The sequence below is a fragment of the Piliocolobus tephrosceles genome, chromosome 3 (genome assembly GCF_002776525.5).
Source record: "Piliocolobus tephrosceles isolate RC106 chromosome 3, ASM277652v3, whole genome shotgun sequence".
Lineage (NCBI taxonomy): Eukaryota > Metazoa > Chordata > Mammalia > Primates > Cercopithecidae > Piliocolobus > Piliocolobus tephrosceles.
The window spans coordinates 90,283,566-90,290,751 of NC_045436.1; the positions used below are offsets into that span (position 1 = coordinate 90,283,566).

Sequence of the window (7,186 nt, forward strand, 5' to 3'; positions counted from 1 at the left end):
GCTGATGTCTGTTTCCAAGACAGAGAACCCAGCCGGAGGTGCTTGATTGATGGCCAAATGTAAGGAAGGCTTGACTTCTAGAGGGATTTTTAATTTATCTAACCTAATGGCATTAAGGCTTACAAAAGTTAATGATAATCCCATATTATAGATGCAACAGCATCATTTTAATCATCTAAATTTGCATATTGTCATATATGAACATATTTAAATTTTTTCAATTCTAAGCATATATTAAATAATTCCAGTAACTGCAATTACTGGAAAGATCCCTTTGTTTCTATTTTCCCAGATGACAGGTTATAGGAGGTCATTTTGTAGGCCTCATAATCATTAACTAATACAACTCAACTGAAGTTTCAAATTCTGTGTTAACAGGAATTGAATATTCAAAGGCAATGTCATTGATTAATTGCAAGAGATAACTTCTTTTCAGATGATGCAATAACTGATGTTATTTTCAGATGAAAAAGGAAAGGGATTTACATGCTAAGTGTTTTCCTTGTGTTGCTTTCAGTAGGGCCATCTAAATAGAATAAAAATGTCAGGTTTTCAGTGCAGCATCGGAACCAAGGTGAAAAAGTTCCCTTTTCTAATAACAAAACTGTTACCCCAATCAATACTCAAAAGAAGTCCAACTAGATGAATAAAAGAGCCCATCATCTCCTAAACTGGAAGCAGACATTCCAGCATCTTCCAGGGTCTTCACTCTCTTATTCTCTGCCTTAGACGCTGACCTTCAAAAGACAAAAGTGTGTTGTGTTGCATGTTGGTTGAAACCATCCACACTCCTGTGAACATCTAGATGTAGGGGTAAGCAGAGTCAACAGTGAAGTGTCTGTGTGCTGTACCCATGGCGGTTATTCTTTTGGCTGAGACGGCTGGTTGCCTTCCCAGTCTCTCCTCCCTCTCTACCGTAGCAACAGATTGTATTTGGGACAGCCATATACCAAGCTAATGATAGCCATATACCAAGCTGCATTTCTAAACTTTCCTGGCATTTATAGGTGGACAATCAATAAGATGTATGAGGAATGTCATTGGATGGGGCTTCCTGGAAATCTCCAGCTGAGTTCTTTTTGCCACTAATAATAAACAGCTCTAATTTACAGACCACTGTAGCAAACAGACAGTGGTCACATTGCAAACAGACAGAAGCAATTCCTCACTGGTGAAAATTACCTTAAGCATTGAAAAGTTGTGCTTCAATACTTCTCTGAACCATAAAACAAATTCTCTCAACATCTTTATGTGATACAAGAGGGTAAACACTGCTATTTACATCTGAAGGACCAGTTACAAAAAGTTCTCAGGCCAGAACGTTTTTAAATTCAGTAGGTAAGGGAAAGAAAACCCTGCTACGGCTGCATCTGGGCCCTGAGTGAAAAGATCTTTGTCCTTTTCACTGGATCCTTCAGTAACTGAAATAAAGGAATTAGAAAGTCTTTTTAGAAAGTCAGTTTATCTAACAGATTAGTGGTTTATAATTTCATAACATAGCAGTCTGTATGTTGTTTTGAAGTATCTGTGAGAGAAAGAAGAATGGAGATGTGGTTAAGAGTGGAATCCCAGCTCAATCACTTTCCAACTCTAGGACCCTGAACCAGGTGCTTTAAAAGAAAAAACTTTATCTAAAGTGAGAATGAGAGTGGCAACCAACTCAGAGAGTTGTATGAAGAGTAAATGAGGTAATAGATGTTCGGTTCTTCACGCCTGTCTTGGAAACTAATAAATAAGCTGTTCATGTTAGCCATTATTATTTTATGGCCCACAGAAGCCAACATTTTAGCTATAATTAGGTTCAGAGATAAGTAATAGAGCTCAAGTAACAGTAGCTTAGATAAAGTAAAAATAATTGTCTGTCATGTAAAAGTCCAGATTTCTGTTATCTGTGTCTGGAATGGTGGCTCTTCTCCGTGAGGTTCTGCCTCCAACTTAAATATTATCTCTGCTATTTACCTTTTCCTAGCCAAACCTTGATTTTTTTTTTTTTTATTGAGATAGAGTCTCGCTGTGTCGCCCAGGCTGGAGTGCAGTGGCTGGATCTCAGCTGACTGCAAGCTCCGCCTCCCGGGTTCACGCCATTCTCCTGCCTCAGCCTCCCGAGTAGCTGGGACTATGGGCGCCCACCACCTCGCCCGGCTAGTTTTTTGTATTTTTTAGTAGAGACGGGGTTTCACCGTGTTAGCCAGGATGGTCTCGATCTCCTGACCTCGTGATCCACCCGTCTCAGCCTCCCACAGTGCTGGGATTACAGGCTTGAGCCACCGCGCCCAGCCGGATTTTTTTTTTTTTTTTTTGGAGATGGAGTCTCACTCTTGTTGCCCAGGCTGGAGTGCAGTGGCACAGTCTTGGCTCACTGCAACCTCCGCCTCCCGGGTTCAAGTGGTTCTCCTGCCTCAGTCTCCTGAGTAGCTGGGATTATAGGCGCCCACCACCATGCCTGGCTAATTTTGGAATTTTTAGTAGAGATGGGGTTTCAACATCTTGACCAGGCTGGTCTCGAACTCCTGACCTTGTGATCCACCTGCCTTGGCCTCCCAAAGTGCTGGGATTACAAGTGTGAGCCACCGCACATGGCCACCTTGATTTCTTTAGAGTATATGTTTAGTTACTTTATTTCTTTTGTTGTACATGCATATTCTGCTTATGTAGCTACTAACTTTAAAAATTGTGATTTCAAAGAACAATGTCCAAGTACAAAAGCAATTCAGATGATGTCATTAGAGGTGGGCAGAGATTAGAAATCTACTATAGCATCACTGGAATCTAGGTAAGAGGTGAAGGTTCTGGAGTTTGAAGCCTGAGGGACTCTAGTCTGTGAAAAAAAGAGTTGCTAGAGGAAAAGCAGAAAGTTAATTATGTTTGAAGATATCATTGTTAGAGTGTGAGAAGAAGAAAAGAGATGAGCAAAACAAAACAAAACAAAAACTAAAGAGTGAATATTCTTAATCCAATGGTTTTTTTTTTTTGAGATGGAGTCTCGCTCTGTCACCCAGGCTGGAGTGCAGTGGCATGATCTTGGCTCACTGCAAGCTCCGCCTCCCAGGATCACGCCATTCTCCTGCCTCAGCCTCCCGAGTAGCTGGGACTACAGGCACCCGCCACCATGCCTGGCTAATTTTTTGTATTTTTATTAGGGACGGGGTTTCACTGTGTTAGCCGGGCTGGTCTTGATCTCCTGACCTCGTGATCCACCCGCCTTGGCCTCCCAATCCAATGTTTTTTTCAGACATACATGCAAACTTTATAGGAGCACACACAGATGCAATAAACCCGTATATAGAGGGCAGCAAGACTGAATATAAGATTCAACGTAAGGAGAGATTGTGTATGAAGTGGTGTGGAGAGACTGGACGAAGAGGACTGTATCTTTATCTGTAGCATGTTGTGGACAAGGCCCTAGATTTTGGTTTGAGTGGTGGTTTCACTGCCACCAAGTTACCATATAGTACTTAATGATAACTCTTATACAAATATGAACACCAGAAAAGAAAGAAACTCTACCAGGCCAATTATTACAGAAGAAATCGCTTCCCAAACAGAAAATATGAAGGGGAAAAAGATCACAGTTACAATATGAACAAAAAAGATGAACTCAGAAATAAATTTAATGAGAAATGTACACTCTTAGGGTTTTGGAGATTGGGGGTTTACACATCAGCTTTAGAAGTAATGCCATTTTTCTGGGCTCTGCATCCTCATCTAGGAATAAGAGAATCAAGTTACACAATTTTAGAATCTCTTTCAGCTTTAATAGACTATGTCCATACACACTTCCTTGTTGAAATTTTTAATGAACTTGATTGTAGTGTAAGTATTTCCATGACCTTTCATTGCCTCTAGTAAATATCTTGACTAGTCATCTAGAACATAAAAACAAAAACATTGCTTTTAAAACCTGAACAGGAAGAATTGTTTAAAGTAGTTATCTTTTTATTTCTCCATTTTGTTTGGGGGAAATAAAGATCTGAGTGTTTGGGATGTGAGATGTCTCTTGATGGTTAGTATGATTTGCAGTGCTATATCCCTTCTGGCTTTATTTTTATGAATATATTTCTGAAATTATAGTGAAAGGCAAATAATGGAATGTGGTTGTTTTGTAATGGAGGGAATAATACATTTAGGTCAAAAGAACTATGTCTGACTCCAGCTTTGCTGGTTAGTAGTGGTTAGTACCATTTGACCTTACATAAATCAGTTCACTACTAAATAGAAGAGTCCTAATCTACACAATGAGATAATAACATAACCTCTGCAGGGTTGCTGTGAACATGGAAAGGAGTAGTGTAATGTCATTTTATAAAATGTAAAATGTTATGTATACTTCATAAATTGTTTCACTAGCAGATTGTGAAAACCCTATTTTGAAAGTTTCCTATGTATGCATGTCTTACTTGATCTGAAAGGAAGTACCCTATTGTTTGTGCAGTCAGTATTGGCTTGGCTTTGTTGCCCCCAAATTGAGCGGTTTTTCAACATCCTGGAAGACATTTTTAGAGGTAGTGTTTTCCCCCTCTGTTGACTAGATGATTTTATGTATTCAAATGCCTCCTCTGAATTGCACTCCAAGAGTTTTGATAAAGAATACTGCTTATGGGCAAAGTAATACAAAATGGAAAGCCTACATTTCTGATAAAGCAACCTCATCTGTCTAGATTTTGCAAACAGTGGGGTCAGGACGGCTGGGATTAGGGGTTCCTTCAGCTTTGCTAGAGTTTTCAGACTCAAATGTTTCCAGGGGCAGGGCCATGCGGGTAATGAATGACAACCCCTAGAATGATAATCTTTTACTTTCTCCCCCTCCTCCTCCTCCTCCTCCTCCTCCTTCCAGAGACAAGTGAACATTTATTTTTGTGCTTTTCTCCCTATGTGTATTTCAAGTCTTTTTCAAAACAAGGCCCTAGGAATCTCCAGATTCAGTTATGTCCCTGGGCTTGGTTGACTGCTGCAGGAGTCTTAGGGAGCCTTGCACAAATGCTAGAGTTACTCATTTACCAACATTAAACCCTGGGATAGAAGATGCAACAAAGCAGGATGCCTTCTTTTGTGGAATGCGCTGATTTCAGATGAGGCGGCAGCCAAGGTAGAAAGTGTTTCCTTGGAACTGGACTGTGAAGAGAGGTGCTTGCCATGAACATAAGCTACTGTCTTCTTTTTTTTTTTTTTTTACTGACAGAGTTTCGCTCTTGGTACCTGGGCTGGAGTGCAGTGGCACGATCTCGGCTCACTGCAACCTCTGCCTCCTGGGTTCAAGCGATTCTCCTGCCTCAGCATCCCGAGTAGCTAGGATTACAGGCATGCTCCACCACACCTGGCTAACTTTTGCATTTTTAGTAGAGGCAGGGTTTCTCCATGTTGGTCAGGCTAGTCTAGAACTCCTAACCTCTGGTGATCCACCTGCCTCGGCCTCTCAAAGTGCTGGGATTACAGATGTGCGCCACCACAGCTGGCCAGCTACTGTCTTTCCTTTGACCCTTCCTTTCCAGTTTTTGAATTTAAAGCAGGAAATAATCTCTGAAGATACTCAATAAAAATTTCCCCCCAAAACACAAAAACACATGCTTCCCCTTCTTTGATAAAAATGTACTGCAGTTTGGCACCTGGGTCTAGTTCAGCTGGCGGATGAGCTGATTGATGCGTTCACCCCGATAGCCAGGTGTGCCCATCTCCTTGAGGAGGCACACTCTATTTTGGGTAGCATGATGGGCCACTGAGAGGTGGAAAGGGGGCAAGAACCATGAGATCTCATGGAAATGCTTCCCTGGGAAGGCAATTTCATCAATGAGGTCTTCCAAGCAAAGACGCCAAACTTCCCCAGGTGCTCCTCAATCACTGTGTTGTGTGTCAGAGGGATGGTCTTATTCTTGACCTCAGATTTTCCATGTTTCAAAATGAGCTCCCGGACACACTCCAGATTTGGAAATCCCCAGGTCACGTAACGTTCCACTATATGCAGCATTTTTAGGTTCTAAGGGGTGATTTTGACAAAGACGCTGCTAAAAATTTTCTTTAGGCGAAGTCTTGCAATGGTTCTCTGCACCAGTAAACTCATGCTATTGATCCTTTCTATGTGTCCAACAAAGGCCAAGGAATGTTTATCTGGCAATTGCAAGGCGTGAGGTTTCACTTCTAGTCGTCTGAGACAAACCTTGTCACGTTTCTGCCACCAGGAATCATATAGGAATGATTCCAGCCGTTTAAATCAGAGTCTTTTTCTTTTCCTCTGCTCCTTCTTTGCCAGATTGCCTGCTTTGCCTGGGTGGCTTTGAGGGCTTGATAAGCCTTCCTCTCTTCCAGGAAATTTTCTGGAACCAAAGGAGTTTTTCTTTGCTCTTGCTCTGCCATCTTTCTAGTGTTGCTCTTTTACTTTCTTCTTAATCAAACAGCAACAAAACCAACATAAGCTTATTGATAAATGTCAAGTGACACTTTCATCCTACCGGGAGAAGAAAGAATGTTGGGGATATTGTAAAATGAACTCCAAATACCCATCTAAAGGGGGTGTCTACTACTCAGTGACAACCAATTATTGCCGATCTGACTTTTCAGGAAGGACTCCATATCTTTTTATGTTTAAAATGCTCATAGATAATTCAAATTTCAAAAATCACTGTGCTGATCAATGCTGTTTATGGGGGAAAATGTTCTGTGGTGGCTTCCAGTGGCCGGGTGATGACCACTAAGTGAGACTTGTATTATTGGGGGAAAACATATTTTTGCAATTAATAAGAGTCTCTTGAGCATCCCTTTCCATCCAGAATTCTCTCTCGCATTTTAGCTCCCATAACATTGAATCGATAATTATTTACTAAATGCATTGTTCCTTCTAGTTTTCCCTTGACTAGAAGGTAGATTGGAGAAGGCAAGGAATTAGATTTCTGAGGTGCCCAGGTCAGTGTTTCTTAAACTTGAGTTCAGCAGAAGAGTCTCTTAAGGTCTTAGTAGCAGAGATTCTGATTCCTTGAATCAAGGTGAATTGCACATATACACTTTTTTAAAAAATACAGTTTCAAGATGATTTGGTTGCATAATAAATCTCACATGACACTTTGAAAAATGTTGCCTTAAAGCAGTAGTTGGGCTCTTCCATTTTTCCCCTTTGGCCAGGACCTATGGACTGTTCAGTTTGCACACATTTCCTTCCTTCCTTCCTTCCTTCCTTCCTTCCTTCCTTCCTTCCTTC

General features: G+C 41.1%; 1 pseudogene; it reads right to left on the reverse strand.

The window, feature by feature from the left end:
• Window positions 1-5,609: 5,609 nt before the first annotated feature.
• Window positions 5,610-6,351, reverse strand: LOC111547841 (annotated as a pseudogene).
• Between the last annotated feature and the right edge of the window lie 835 nt (window positions 6,352-7,186).